The 16,229-nt window shown below is 52.7% G+C and overlaps 1 pseudogene; it reads right to left on the bottom strand.

Moving 5' to 3' along the window:
- Nucleotides 1-8,706: 8,706 nt before the first annotated feature.
- LOC125112960 (Y-box-binding protein 1-like) overlaps nucleotides 8,707-16,229 on the bottom strand; it is a 45,133-nt pseudogene continuing 37,610 nt past the window's right edge.

Here is a 16,229-nt window from a genome sequence, read left to right as displayed (position 1 = left end):
AGAGTGATCAAGCATCTGGGCACTCTCAAGAGGCTTTGGCAGTGGCAGTACCTGGGTGGGTTTGCTTCCAGGGGCGCAAGACCAATAAAAGTTGGTGGTCCATCATAATGTCCTTCTCTGTGGTGCCCTCTGAGGTGGTTGGGGCTGCAAGTGATTTTTATTTATGTATCCACAATGGCGGTGGGCCATATCCACCTATGGAGTCAGGGATAACTGTGGTGGTTTGCCCCCACTTCATGCAGGCCATGTAAGACACCCCCTGTACCACTTAGACCACTTAGTGCTGCACCCACTGCTCCTAGCTGTATGGTCTTGGGAAGGGACAGTAACCAACTGTCTGTGTGCCACCCAAAGTGATTGACAGTGGCAGCTGCAGGGTGGATGTGTTCCCAGTGGAGTGAGAGGAACAGTGAAGGGTGCATGGTGGGCACTGTGCCACACTTTGCCCCCTGATGCCCTTAGCCCACACTAGAGGGGCCTGGCTACCAGTAGCCTGCACAAGAAATGTCCAATCCCTCATATAGGAGCAAGAGGTTTCTTGCCATGCGCAGTCTGAGCCAGAGCTGTCTGGTCTCCTGAAGACTAGTGAAGGGCTTCACACCACAGGCTGCCTGCACCAGAGATGCCCAGTATACCACAGACTAGCAAGTGGCCCCAAGACACAGGCTGCCTGTGCCAAAGCCATCTGGTCTGCCACGGGTAGCAAGCAGCTTAATGCCTGAGGTGGCCTGATCCAGAACTCTCTGGTCTGCTGCAGACTAGCAAGCAGCTTCTCCACCCATGCAGCCTGTGCCAGAAATGTCCCACCCTCTGTGAGCCTACTGGCACATGCACAGGCTCAGGCTCTGGGAGTTTCCTATAGGGGTCTGCCCCTCCTCTTCTCTCCCTCCCCAACAATGGTGCCTTGCCTCTCCTAAGTGTTTTGACCTTCTCCCCATTTCCCTCTGCTCTGGCTTTCCACTCCCAAGCCTGTGATGTACTGCTCCCCTGCCCATGGCACACTGCTTCTTAGCCCCTCAGTCTGTCACCACATCACCAAACCCATTCTTCTCCTGGGGACTGACCTCTGGAGTCTAAGTCTCAGTATCCATCCCCCACACCAAGAATATATGACTGTGATGTCTGGGCTGGTGGTTCAGATAATCTTGTGGTTCTCACTCTGTTTTGATGTTCTCAGTCCTGATGCTGCACTTTTCTTGGTGACTTTGAGGTCCCTCTGGCTTGGATGATCTTTACATCAGTTAAGTGATTTCCCAGGGTATGGTTTTCTTTTCTCCTTCAAGGCTCCCTTTCTGGAATGCTAGTGCAATCCTGATTCCATCTCTCTCTTTTTATCCTTTTCTTCTCCCAGTTATGTCAAGAGTTTCTTGCCCTTTTTGGAGGCTTAAGTTCTTCTGCCAGCATTCAGCTGAAGTTCTGTGTAACTTACATGTACATGTATTTCTTTGATGTGTTTGTGTGAGAGAGTGAGTGCAACCTTTTAGTCCTCCACCACCTCGCTCTGCCCCTCTATAGTACTCATCTAAAGTAGTTCTTTATTGTGCCAATTGTGTTCTTAACATAATAATGGTGAAAATATTTCTATTCTTCAATTATGCAGTGTGGCCTGAGAGTGATCTTGGCCCATGATGAAGGACAAAGGTCCCAACACTATGGCTTGAACCCAATGTCAATCGGCCACTTCACTGGACACTCATATTTCCTTGGATGTTGGGAAGAGAGGTCCATCTCCATGGCCACATCTGGTCTTGAGGTATGTGGAGGAATGGGAACAGGCAGGACAGACTCAGAGACTCTTGAGCCCTCTGGGAGAGTCCTGATGCCATTGTCCCCTCTTGATGGTGCCTCAGCCTTTAGGCAGATCTGGTTGGGTGAGGGTCTGGGCTGCTGGTACTGGACAGGTGGGCCAGGGAGAGCTGGACCATCCTCCCCAGAGAGTCCCTTGCTGCTTGTAGTGATAGGGAAAGGCCTGAGTTCCAGGGATGGTTGCTCCAGGTCCAGGGGCCACATGGGGAACTCCTCAGGTTCTGCTGGAAGTGAGCACACCAAGTCAGTGTCTCCCCCAGGCTCTGTGGTCTGTGCAGGGTTGGGCTCCTGGTGGCCCAAATAGCCACCCTGGCCCCATCCTGAGAACATCCCTCATGCCTGGGAAGGTTAGGGTTATTATCTGTGGATGCTTCCCTTCCATGCTGGTCAAGCCTTAGAGCAGAAAATCCAGTGTAAAGGGGGAGCAGGAAGTCCCTGGATGATCCACGGGTCACTGTCCTGGAAGGGGTATCAAGAGGGGACCCTTGCTGAACCCACCTGGAGTGGGTAGGCCATATTTCTTCCTTTGCATCTCAGTCATTGAGGCCTTTAGCCTTTTGATCAATGTGTCATCTTCCAGGGCCAGGGCCTGGAGATTAAGTACTGGAAAAACTCATGCAATCCTTCCAGGGGCAGCTCAAGGAGGTGTTCTGGGGATAAGGATGCCATCAGGCCAACAGGGGCCCCACTGGGAAGGTTCAGCCCCCACCATGGGCCCTTTCCTGGGGGCAGCAGTCATGCTCTGCTGGGCCCAGGAGAGCCAAGACAGTGTCACGGCCAGGGGCTGGTTGCAATCCTACCACCTCTCCCAGGGCCCCTTCCCAGGCTATATGTTGGATGGCCCACCTCTGTGGCCTAAGTGACCCAGGTTCAGGCTTACTCATTTCTGTGCATCTTGATGACTGTATAGGCCATGGCTGTGAGGATTTGCTCAACCTCCAGAATGTGTATATATCCCATAGTCTCAGTGTGAGTGAGAATGGTGTCTATGGGGACAGCAGGCCTAAGAGTGGCAGTTTGAGCAAGACAAAATGTATGGCAGGGGGAGTGTCCCAGCACAGGGTAAGAACCCCCACTGCCTCTGGGTCCTGCAGTCCCACAGCTGCCTCCAGACAGTCCCTACAGCTCTTAAGTGAGTGGACTGAGGAGGTCCCCACCAGGAGACTTGGGGTCCTAAGGGCCTGGCCTGCGCCTCCACTTACCTAGAGATAAAAGAATGTCCCAGGCTCCACAGGAGATCCTCCAAGGAACCTGGGCCTGACTTTAGGGTGGGCATGGGCTTGCCTTCTTCCTTGGCTGACCCAGACTTACCTCCAGGCACTCAAGGGAAAACAGGTTGCCTGGGACCCCAGTTGCACCTTCCCCAGGGTTCTGGACTTCCCCTGGGATACCCCTTAGGGAACAGGTCACCCTGGGCACACTTACACCATCAATGAAGCATCATTGAAACTACAACATAGTGTAAATTGCTGTGTAGATGTATTCTTTGTCCTGACAGAGGCACAAGTGATCAGGGGCTGCCTGCTTGGCCCTAAACCTCCCCCTCTGGAGGCCCCATGCAGCCACTCCCCTGGCCAGTGGATCCCAGCTCAGGCCTGGCCCCACCAGGACACAGAAGATGAAAGTGCAGGCAGGCCAGACCCTGTGAAAGAACCTTCTACTCACCAGGTGCTGCTTCAGTTTGGGGAGGGTCCTTTCCAGAATCTTATCATGATGGGCCTGCAATCTCTTTAGTTTCAGGAACCCTGGAATGAAGAAGCCTCAGAAGCCACAAGAATCAACCCCAGAAAGTCATAGGTGTACCTGGCAGGGGTTTGTGTGCCCTGGGAACCCAGGGCCTCCTCCCTACACAGTGACCCCAGTGTGCAGGGCCCACCCCAGCCTGGCTGGATGGCTCTTCCCAGGTAGGACTGGTTGCCTTTGAGGCCTGGGGTTGAGAACCTACTCACCGAGGCCCGGCTTGATGGGTACCCAGTGCTGAGCATCAGGCAGGCATTTGTCTCTGGCACAGGCTCTGCTGACTGTGGCTGCATCAAGGGATGAGGGTCCCAGTACTGAGAGGCAGGGAGTGTGGCCCAATGGATGGGGGTGGGGCGTGTATGAACATCTGGGCTTTGGAGTCAGATGGGGGGCATAGCAGGGAGATGCTTCCACCTGGGCCTCTTCTGATCAGGGGCTTGAGGTGGGGCTGGAGGTGGCCTGGTGGTGGCAGAAGAGAGGCAGAGGGAGCAGCAGGGATGGAGTGGTCTGGAGAAGGCCAAGGCTGAGGGCTTTGGTTACAGGACCCAGAGGGCCATGGGGGGAGGCCATGACCTTTGCTGATGAGGAGATGGACCAAGTCAGCCCCACCAATGGGGGGGGGACTGAAGAGAGACTCCTTACTCTGAGTAACATCCTGTGCTCCATGGAAGTCACCCACCATGCATGGCATGTGTTTTGCTGTCCATCAGTTGGGCCAGTGCCCAGAAAGCATCCTCCTCATTTAGAAATATGAGCAGGATGGCAAAAATCTGGTTCATGCCCTGGAAGTAGCCCACCTCCTGCAAGAGTCAGACATGGCTGCTGGGACCACTTCAGAGGCCTCCACCACCCCCACCCTGCCACTTGCACCTCAGCTCATGGAAGGGCTCCAACTCATGACTGGGCACCATCCCAGGGCCCCCTTTCCAACGTTAAGCATGGTGGGTGCTGGGGACCAGCAAGGTCTGGAGGTCCTGCTGTGAGTGGAGGTGGTGGTTTGCCGACTGGCCTGTGTGTGCCTGGATTTTGTGTGGTAGTGGTGTGTGGGCAGCCCCAAGCTGCATTGTGGGCAGCCTATTGGGTCCTCTCAGCATGGTTCTTTGAGGGGTTACTCCAGAAAGAGCAGATGGGGTGGGGAGCTGCCCTCTGTGGGCCACACGTGAGATGGGTTGCTGGGAAATCTCATCCCTGCTAGGATTCTGATTCATAAAATGGCATTTCAGGACCTAAACTCAAGTGTCATGACCACAACAATGCTTTTTAGGGTCATGTGAACTTGCTAGAAGACATTTCCAACTTCATGGTCTGGTGCAGCCCAGGTCTCATGTGCCATTTCTGTCCTTAAAAGTGGGGTATGCACCCCAGCCATCCATGTCAGTTTGAGAGCAGAGATCCCCTTGCATCATCTCTGTGGCGGTGGGAGCTGGCATTCTGAGTGAAGCCAACAGGCCACTTAAGAAGCATGCCACTGTGGGATGGCAGACCAAGGGTGCTTACTCAATATGTTGTAGACAGAGTAAACTGTGAGCACATTGAAGAGAGCTTGCTACCTGGAAAGGGGAAAATAGGGCTCACTATAAACACCTTCCACTGGTCAAGTGTGTGGTGAGTGTGGGACACTGGATCAGGCAAGAATTGCTAATGTAGGATAGGGTGATAGAATTGGGGGCTCCATCCCACTTTACTTTCATAAATGATAAAATTTGTTTAAAAAAGTAGACAAACATCTAAATGAAGTATCACTTTGACTCATCTGTTCTCTCTCTCCATCCTCCTGTGTCCTGGTCCAGCCTGATCTCTGCTGCCCAGTACTCCTCCCCTCCCCACAGGGGCCTGTTGACCTCTGAGGGCACAGCCAACCACTTTCAAGGCCACCCCAGCCCTGTGTGCTCCCACTCCTGCAGGTGCTCTGCACAGGCCCCACTCTCACCACCTCAGGTCCAGCCCTTCTCCACATGCCTCCCCTCCTCCAGGACCCCCTGGCCACTACACCCCTGCCCCCTGCTCCCTGACCCAGGACCAGTGGCCCAGAATCCTCACTTAATGCTGTAATTCTCCCTGAACATAATATTGTTTTAGAAGTTTTGGCTCACATCCATTTTGATAAATTTGATGTCCTCAGAGTAGAGCTTGGCCTGCTCCTTCATTCTCTGTTGGTGGAGCTGGGAGTAGAATGTGGCAAAGTCATATGCATGGAACCCTAACCAGCACAGCAGTTGCTGCCAGCTCAACATGAGTGTTCCTAGAGAAACCTTTCTTTTGCTTGTTTCAGAAGCCAGGCAGGATAACAAGGGGGCCCAGGTCACAGACTGTGCCCAGCAGCCCTGTGGATAATCAGCCTGTGGATTCTCCAGGCCCAGAGCCCCACCCAATGGTGACACACTGGCCAGGCCACCAGAGCCCCTCCTCCCCCAGCCCACACAAGGCAGTCCAAGATGACAGTGCTGTAGCCCAGCCCTGGGCTTGTCACCTGGGAGGCTGCTCCTAGGTGTGTGTCCCAGGGCAGTGGGAGGATGGGAGGGCAACTGGGTCTCTGTCCCTTGCCCCCTCTGCACCCCACCACACACAGACTGTGTGAGACAGAAGGCCAGAAGTGGAGCCCATACCTTGTTTTCAGGGTCTTTTGAGAGCCTTAGGTCTAAATGTGATGCTGGCTCTTTTCCCACAGTGTCAGTGGGTTTTCATAATGCTTGGGGCCTCTAAGGCCGCCCATCATCAAGAAACTTAGACACCTGTAGCCACTGTCACACCCACTCACCCTGAACTTCCCCTGATGCTGCAGATCAGCTAGGTGCATATAGCACCCACCCTGGGCTGTGGGACTTGGGGTACCCACTGTGGGGATGGGTGTCCCATGTCAGGCCTGTGTTCATCTGGCCTGGCTATATACTTTCATGGTTTTTGTGGGGTAAGCTTGCTCTTTACTCTTGGCTTCTGTCCCTTTCACTGTGACTATGTCCCTGTCAGGGGTCTGAGAGGCCTTAGAGTGATGCTAGGTGGCACCTATCCAACCCCGGACCCAGTGCCTGCATGGTATACATGGCTTTCTTGAAAGGTGGACACTGGGCCTGTGAGCCTGGGATGTGCCAGGAAACCTGGAGACAGGTGAGTGGTCCATGAGTCACAGGTGGAGGGGCCATACCTGGTATTTCCCTTGGTTCTCTGCCTTCACCTTCTCCAGGTCCAACAGCAGAGACCATGCCTGTCCTCTCACCTCTGCAGGGATTCCCTTGTAGACTCAAAGACACATCTTCAGGAATGAAGGGGCCCTAAGACTGGTGCAAGTGACACCCAGTGAAATGATGCAAGACTCATGCAGGAGTTGCTCAGGAGAGGCTGGCTCTGCCTGGGCCTGGCCCAGTCTCCCCCAACTAATAAAAGGCTGTGGTGTGGGCATGGCTGGTCCACCCTGTGGGGTCCTAGGCTAGGGTGGCCAGGGAAGCCCCAGGGATCCAGACCAGCCTCCAGGGTCTGAAGGCTCAGGTTTCTACCTTTTGACTGCCCTAGTATTTACTCCAGTTCTTCAGCATCTTCATCCAATTAGTGGCTTGCCTGATCTCCTGGGCTCTTTGCTGGAAAAGGGGACACAGTGGCATTAGCCAAGCTTCCTGCTTCCCTAAAGTATCCCTGACTCAGGGCTCTGATCTTAGAGGATGCAGTGAATGCACAGACCCCTCACAGCCCAAGGACCTCCAAAAGCTCTGGGGTCAGGCAGCAAGGAACAACAGCCACCCCTTGGCCACCTCCCACCTCCCACCAGCATAGCATGGCTCTCACCCTCACCTCTTGGGTGCTGAGGGTGTGGATGCTGAGGCCCTGGGTGCTGAGGCTAGGCTGATCCTGACTACAAAGCAAGAAAAGTAGAGCTGTGAAGACCAATTGTCTGGAGGTCCCCAGCCCTTGCAACCCCCTTCTTAACCAGGGACACCCTGAAACAGAGGAGGACCCCAGGGAGTACCAGCTCTGGAGCAGACTGCAGCACCCCAGGCAGTGCCCCTACTTCCACTGAGGCTGGCCACCCCTTCTGGACTGTGCACCCCAACTCCTGACCTGACAGGTGTGTGGCCACTGCCAGAGCAGAAGCAGAAACTTCAGCCCTGTCTCCCCTCCCCCATCATGGCCAGGCCAGGGATCTATTCTGAATCTCTTCCTGGCACTATACAAGGAGTCAAACTCCACCTGCCTCTGTCACCTTCCTGTGAGCTTTTAGGTCCTACATTACCAATTCCTAACCATCTGTCCAACATCTGAAGCAACATCTCACTGTCCTTCATGCTGTCCCCACATAGTCCCCTGGCTGGGCCCACTGCCCTTGGAGACCCATTGGCAAGGTGCCTCTCCCCCTGTGGCCAGGATCAGGCTGAACCCTTACCCTGACCATGCTGGATAGCTGCCCTGGACTCTCACCAGTGTGGGTATGGAAGCCACAGTGCTAAGACCCAGGATGGCTCAGACCCCAGTTCTACCTAAGCTCACTCACACCAAGCCTAGTGTGGATGCTGCTCCCCAGTGGCCACCAGGATTTGAGGCCCTGAGCTAGACAGAAGGGTTCTGCCTCCAGAGGTTTCTCCAAATGGCAACCCTCCCTGGGAGAGGGGCAGTGGGTGTCAAGGTGACTCATTGCAAAAAACCTAGCCTGTCAGTGACCTTGTAGAGCAACAGGTTAGCATGATCCCATGGGTCCACTGGAGGCCCTGCCCAGTGCCCCTGAAACCCAGATGGGGCACCAAGATGAGGGTAAAAGCTGAGTGTCCTCAGAAGCCCAGGAAACTCTGATGGTGGCTCAGCATGAGAACTTTCCCAAGGGGAGCCACCTGTACCTCATCTGCTCCTACCTGCTCTGATCCTGCATGGGGCACACAGGCTCCTGATGCCTCTTGGCCTTACCTGGTCAGTCTTTGCTCTAATCCCCCAGGGACATACTTGCCCCCTTGGGCTATGATTCCCCACCTTGGGTCTCACCTTTCCCCTCAGGTAGTGGTCCACACCTGCTCCTGCTGCTGATGATGACCTTTGGGCCTCACCAGTTCTACCTGGCTCTTGTACCCACCAGGCCTCCCTGTCTGTTCTTGGCTCTGACCCCTGCCAAGGCTGTAGCTGCTCCTAATGTATATGGCCCCTCTGTGGCCTCACCTGATCATAGCTGGCAATGATATCTGCTCATTCCAGGGTCAGCAGGGTCTCCAGCTTTACCATGTCTGATGCTGAAAAAAAATCCAAATATCCCAGTGCACAAAAGAGCTTCAGAGAACCAACAGGTTGAAGTGGGCCCCCTGTTGGTAGCTCACCTGTCTTATCAGAGGGGAGAAAACCATGCTGCTTGAGTGGGTGACATCCCAAACATCCTAACACTTCCACTTACAGAACCCTGCCAGCAGCCTGGAGATCCTGTCACGATGAGATGAGGAAGAACAAGAAGGGAGCCAGGAGGCCAAGGCCAGCAGCTGTCCTTCAGCACAGGGGAGTGAGCTCTCTGGCCCAGGGGCACTGAGTGAAGGGAAGCTACCAGCTATGGAGGGCCCCACAGGCTCATGGGACTCACATTTTTCTTAGGCCTCAAAAGCCCAGGCAACAAAAGATAAATATTGATAAACTGGACTTGATTAAAATTAAAACAGCTGTGCTTCAAGTGACACTGTCAAGAAAATGACAACCCACACGATGAATAAAAATGTGAGAATGACCTGACAGATAAGGGCCCAGTATACAGAATATAGCCAAACTCCTAAGTTCACTATAGAAACAGCCCAAGTAAACATTGGGCAGAGGGTCTGAATAGACATTTCTGCAAAATTAACTCAACTTTAGAGATCAAGGCCAAAGGGCACAGGAGATGGGCACATTAGCATCAGGGGGATGCAAATTGAATCCAGCAGAGGACAAAACTTCTCACCCACTGGAGTGGCTGTTACTGATCAAATGAGGATGCAGAGAAGCTGGTACCTTCCTGTTTGGCTGGCAGGATTGTAAAATGGGACAGCTTCTATGGAAAACCAGTCCTTTCTCCAAAAGATAAATGAAGAGTTGCCACATGATAAAACAGGTCCATTCCCAGGTATATACCCAAGAGAGAGGAAGACAAGGATACAAATATATGTACATGCACATTCATAGCAGAGATACTCCCAAGAGCAAAAATGAGGGCACAACCTAAGTAGCCCTGGACAGGTGGCTGGAAGACCAGGATGTGGTGGTACATCATTCAACCAGAAAAAGAGGGAAACACTGCCACATGCTGCAACATGGATGGATATGATGCTCAGGAAATAAAGCAGACACAGAGACCACATGCTGTGAGGTTCCATGGAGGTGCTGTGTCCAGCAGAGCCAGGCCCAGACAGAATGAGGTCATTGGCCCTCAGTGCTGGGGGAGGGCCCAGTGGGGGTATCTACTGATAGGATAATTTTTTTCACAAGTTAGAGGAAGGTGGAAATAGTGGTGATGGTGGCATGGTTCTGCTAATACACTAAATACCATTGAGTGGTATAATAACATTTGATGTGTAAATTTTAAGAAGAAAATCTCTGAGGAGGCCCTGAAGTTGGGAGTGGAAGATGCACAGGGGAAAATAAGGCCCAGCATTCTCTCAGCCAAGGAGAGCCCTTTGCTCCAGCCCACTAAGCTCTTCCCTGACCGTGTGCCAACCCTGGATGTGCCCACTAGGGAGGCAGGGTGGAGTGTGAAGACAAGGGATCTCCAGGACAAGAGGCTCCCATCTGTACCATTCCTTTTTTTTTTTTTTTTGTCTTTTTGTCTTTTCTTGGGCTGCATCTGTGGCAAATGGAGTTTCCCAAGCCAAGCGTCCAATCGGAGCTGTAGCTGCCAGTCAATGCCATAGCCACAGCAATGCCAGATCTGAGCCAAGTCTGTGACATACACTACAGCTCATTGCAATGCTCGATCCTTAACCCACTGAGCAAGGCCAGATATTGGACCTGCAACCTCATGGTTCCTAGTTGGATTCCTTAACAACTGAGCCCATGACAGGAACTCCTGCTCCATTACTTTTAACTCTAAGCTGATTCTTTCTGGCGAATCAGGGAAGAACACCAGCCCATTGGGTGGTGGTGGAATTGGTACAAGGATAATATATTTGACCATAGGCAGCCTTTGTGCTATGAGATCATCCCTAGGTTCACAGTTCTGAACAAGTCACGGGGGAAGGGCCTCATTTTCCCTGTTCACATGGTGGGATACATCTGTTCTGGGACAACACAGAGAAGTTTTAGCCAATGGGGGACACAGCTAGGGTCTGTGGATCAGATGACACATGGAACAATGGGGGACAGAATGCTGACCTGGGTGAGGCTCTTATGTCCCCAACCCACAGGCCACACAATCTCACCCAGCTGTTGTCCCTGATCTCAGGTGGGTTGGGTGGGAAACCTCCAGGATCCAGGCCAAAGAAGAGGCTTGGAGGAACCATTGGGACCTGGAGAGTTGCCTGATCTCAGACCTCCTCCTCCACATTTGCCCCATGCTGCTCCTCATCCTTACATTCACCCATCTCTACCACCTATGTCTATCTAATTTCTGCCTCCCACGACCACTTTTCCACATTCCTCCATCTTCCACTCTCATCCACTATAGTCTCAGTGCTGCATTCTGCCCATTACCCAGGGACCGTGTCTCCCCCATCCACCTCCGCAATGGTCCTCCATGTTCTTCTTCCCCACCCATTGCTCCTCAACAAGCCATTCACCCTTCCATATCCTACATCCATTTCTCCACATGATCCAGCTCCCTTGACTGTCCATCTCCTCCTCTTCCTGCATCCTCTCACCTCACTACTCCTCTCCACCTTCCTTTTCTGGGCCAGGGGCCTGAGCTTGGACCTCGGGCTCCTCACAGGTATTCAGGCATCTCTGGCAGCATTCTGCACACTATGGAGCACTGAGAGTGCTGCATCCTCAGTGGTTGGTGCTGTAGCTCCTTGTCACATTGGCTACAGACCATAATGGTCCAGGCTCCCATCAGTGACTTCTGTCCCCTAGTGTCAGTATGTGGTGGGAGGAAGTCACACTTACCTTTGTGGCTTTTTGCAGCTGAAGCCACTTTGGTGGAAATGCACCCAGGGATTGGGCAGCAGAGGTGGGGAAATGGATGAGAATCAGAGCAGTTCAGAGAACACAGGGCCTCCAACTGCTTGGGGACAAGAAAAAAGTGAGTGCCAGGCAGCAGACAGAATTGGGTTACTGTTATTCCAACAACAATAGGGCTAAGGGCAGAGGGCAGAATTCACACTGAGCCAATAACTAAAGACTCATTATCTGCAGGGGCATGGCTGAACCCAGCAGGACAAGATGGCAGGGGATGATGACAAGAAGCTGCAACCTGTCAGGTGATAGACCAGGGAACATGGAAACTCAGGAAGGCTTGGTCCCCTAACCCTAACCTTCTTCACTATTCCTCTCTCCATCCCTCTTAGGAGTTCAGGGAAGATAATGATGTGGACTCTAAGCTCCTGAGTTTGACATGAATCAGGCCAGAGATGGACCACCCAGGTAAGAGTAGCTCCCAGATTTCTCTAGGTCTGAGCATCAAACCAGTGGCTCACATGTGTACTTTTAAGTTACACCACCTGAATCCCAGTAGGTCAGGCTGTTGGCTGGCCTGGACCTGAAACTCTACTTCATCTCCTTCTCCATCTCACCTTCATTCTCTTCCATCCACCTCCCACTGCTCCATCTCCTCATGCTTGGTCCTCCCACTCTCCATCCTCCGTATACATTTCCTCCATCATCCCCCTCCCCATGAGTCAAAATTTTATTTTCTTCTTCACAGTCCTGTCTTTAACACTCCTCATCACTCACATGATTTCTCCATCCTCCTGCATCCACCTTTCCTCTTACATCCATATCTTGTCTGACTTTACCTTCCTTCTTCCCCATTCTCCTCCTCCTTTGTGTGCATCCTCTCTCCTCCTCCTTCTACAACCTCTCCCCTCCCTCATACTCCCCATCTTCCACTTATGGTCAAGGATTCTGAGCTCTGACCTCAGGCCCCTGACAGGGACTGAGGCACCTCTGTCAGCAGCCCACATTTCACAGAGGCCTAAGGGGGCTATTCACATTGTGGTTTGTGCTGGATGTCCTTGTCACCTCAACCTTAGACCAGAGTGGTCCAGGTACCCACCAGTAGCCTCTATCCTTGAGATGTTGGTAGGGGGTGAAGGCACAGCTCTTGCTCAACCTTCTGACACTAGCTGTTGGATGTGGGCCTCTCTTCTCAAGACAGTAACAAGGTAATCAGATGGGTGTGGGGATGAGGTGGGTCAGAGCAGGGAAGGCAGATGAGTGAGTATCAGAGCCGGTTAGTGACAACTAGGGCCTCCAACTGCCTGGGCACATGGAACAGAGTAGGTTCATAGCAGCAGATACAACTCTGGGGGCTCTGCCATTCCAACCACTATGGTGCCTATCACACTACTCATGTATAGCACTGACTCCTTGGCCTGAAAAGTGACTTTCTTTTCTGGAAGGGTCCTCTCTCCACACAGGGGTGCATCAGCAAGGGTGGGTGGGGACTGGCTGGGCTGGAAACTTGCAACCAGCTTGTCCTCCAAGCCTTCTTGCACTCCTCTTCTCCCCTGCCTGATATCAGTGCCATGAGGACTTGAATCAGGCCAGCTATTTCATACAACCTTGTCCTCACCCAGCTTCCTGATGTCCCTGGGTGTGAGCATCAACCTAGGGTCTCAGTAGGGTACAAGCACTGCATGGACCCCATCCAGATCCCAATATAACTGGTTATGGGCTGGCATGGAACCATGCTCCCCCTCCATCCATCCACTTAGGACAAAAGGTCAGATGTCTTGACACCCTGCTTCCCCTCCAACCTCGTCCATCTGTCCTTCAACATCTTCCATTCATCCGACTCCTCCTGCTCAGTCCTTTACTCCCACTCCTCTATCTATCCCTCTTCCTACTCTTGCTCTTCATGTTCTTCTTGATCATCTTACTTGCATCCTCCACCTTACCTCCATTCATGTTTCTTCCTCTTCCTCTTACTCCTGTCACTACTTCTCCTCCTCACTTACCTCCTTCCTACATCCTGCTGCATCCACCTTTTCTCCTGAATCCATCTTTCCTCTTGCTAGACCTTCATTCCTTCCCATCCTCCTCTTTCTCCTGCAACCTCTCCCCTCCTGCACCTCCTGCAAGTTTTCCTGTCCCTCCTCCTCCCCCTCTTCCTTTTCTGGCCAAGAGTCTGAGCTCTTACCTTGGGCTCCTCACAGGGAGTCAGGCACCTCTGGAAGCAGCCCATGATCCATGGAACCCAGAAGGGGCTTCATGCTCAGGGGATGGTGCTAGAGGTCCTTGTCACCTTGACCTCAGACCCACATGCTCCAGGCACCCACCACAGTCCTCTGTCCTTGTTATATCACTAGGGGGTGAGGGTACAGCACAAGCCCACCTTTCTGACACTCCCTGTTGGAGGTGGGCCTGCCCTCTCAAGAGGGTAACAAGGTAAGAAGGCAGGTGTGGAGATCTGGTAGGTTAGAGCAGGGCCGGAAGATGAGCAAGGTTCAGAGCAGGTCAGTGACCACAAGAGCCTCCAACTGCCTGGGGGCATGAAGTAGAGTGGTTCCAGGCAGTAGGCATAACTGCAAGTTCATTGTAATTCCACACAATATTGGACTGAGGTCAGAAGTCAGGGTCAGTACTGAGCTCAAAATGAAGATCATCCTTTCCAGGGACAGGGCTGTAACCCAGCAGGGGAATTTGACCACAGACAGGTGTAGCCTGGCAGGTGATAGACTCGGGCTCATGAAAACTCTGGAACACCTGGTCTCTAAACCTGATCTTCCTTCAATCCTCCTCTCCCCTCCATTTAGGGGTTCCAGGGTGGAATCTAAGTCATTGCCATTGGACTAGAATTAGGCCATCAATTTCCCACCAAGGCCTCCTCCAGCTCTCTGTGGTTAGCAAGTTTGCAGCATTAAATCAGGGCCTAAGTCAAGTATAATCTCTAGCAACCCAACTTGGGACCCAAGACAGACTCAAGGCTGGCCTGGAGCCCCTGCTTCTCCTCCACATCCTCTTCCATCTTTGATTCATCCTCTTCCATCCACCTCTTGCACCATCCATCTCCTCCTTCTCAATCATCCCCCTCCTCCAACTCCTCCTCCTCCATCAATTGCCTAACACTCCATCCATCTTTTCTCTTCTTTCTCTCACTCCTGTCTTCATTCCTTGTCCTCACTCACTACCTCCTCCCTCCATCATCCTACATCTAACTCTGATGTAGATGTACCTGCCTTCCTCCCATCCTTCTCCTCTCCTGCATCTGCTTCCCTCCCTCCTACTCCATGCCTTCCTTTTCTGGGACAGTTGTCTGAGATCCAACCTTAGGCTCCTGACAGGGACTCAGCCACCTCTGGCAGAAGCCTGCACTGCAGGGAGCCCTGAGGGGGCTGCATGCCCAGTGGTTCCTGCTGGAGGTCCTTGCCACCTCCCCCAAGTCCTGAATGGTGCAGGTACCCACCAGTGGCCTCTGTCCTTGAGGTGTTGTTAGAGGGTGAGGATGCAGCTCCTGCTCACCTTTCTGAGTCTCATTGTTGGATATGGGCCTCTCCTCTCAAAAAAAGTAACAAGATAACCAGTAAGGTGTGGGAATCAAGTGGGTCAGAGAAGGTTGGGCAGACAGAGGAGCAGGCATCAGAGCAGGTCAGCTACCACAAGGGCCTTCAACTGCCTGGGGATGTGAAGCAGAGTGGCTCTCAGGCAGCAGGCAGAATTGTGCATTCACTGTCATTCCACCCACAGTAGAGTTGATGTCAGAGATCAGGGTCAATGTTGAGTGCATAACCAGGGAGGTCATCTGCTCCAGGGACAAGGCTATCAGGAGGAGGTGACTGGGGCAGCTGTAGCCTGGCAGGCAATGGACTTGGGCATATCAACCCTCAGGAACACTTGGTCCCCTAACCCTGACCTTCCTTCACTCCTCCATTTTAGAGGTTTCTGGGAGGATAGTGAGGTGGACCCTAAGTTTTTGCCTTTGGACTTAAAAATCAGGCCAGAGATTTCCAACCCAGGCTTCACCCATCTCCCTGAGGTTCCCTGGGTCACAGCATTAAACAAGGTGCTCACTCAGGTACAACTTTTAAGAAACACTATTTGGAACTCAATACAGCAGACACTGGGCTGGTCTGGACACCCTGCTTCTCTTTCACTCCACCTCACCTTCATTCTCTTCCATTCACCTCAATCTCCCAACCTCCTCTCCTCTGCATCCTTCCTCCTGCCATTCCCCTCCCACTCCCTCTTCCAACCATATTTCTTTTACTTCTTCACCCTCCTGTATTTTAATACTCCTTTTCACTCACCTCCTACATCCTTCTTTCTCCATCCAATTCTGGTCCAGCCAGACCATCCTTCCTCCCCATCCTCCCCATCCTCCTCCTCTAGCTACTGGATACTCTCCCCTCACTCCTCCTCCCCCTCTATCTTTTCTGGATCAGGGGTCTGAGCTGTCACCTCAGGCTTCTCAAAGGGACTTGGGAATTCTGGCCCTGAGGGGTGCTGCATGCTCAGTGGTTGGTGCTGGAAGTCCTTATCACCTCAGCCCCAGATCTGAGTGGCACAGGCACCCATCAGTAGCCTCTATCCTTGAGGTGTTGGTAGTGGGTGAGGGGGAAGTTCAAGCTCACCTTTTTGACTCTCACTGTTGGACCTGGGCC

This window comes from Phacochoerus africanus, chromosome 12 (assembly GCF_016906955.1).
Source record: "Phacochoerus africanus isolate WHEZ1 chromosome 12, ROS_Pafr_v1, whole genome shotgun sequence".
Taxonomy (NCBI): domain Eukaryota; kingdom Metazoa; phylum Chordata; class Mammalia; order Artiodactyla; family Suidae; genus Phacochoerus; species Phacochoerus africanus.
Note: the sequence above shows the minus strand (reverse complement) of the source record. Positions and strands in the feature narration are given on the sequence as shown.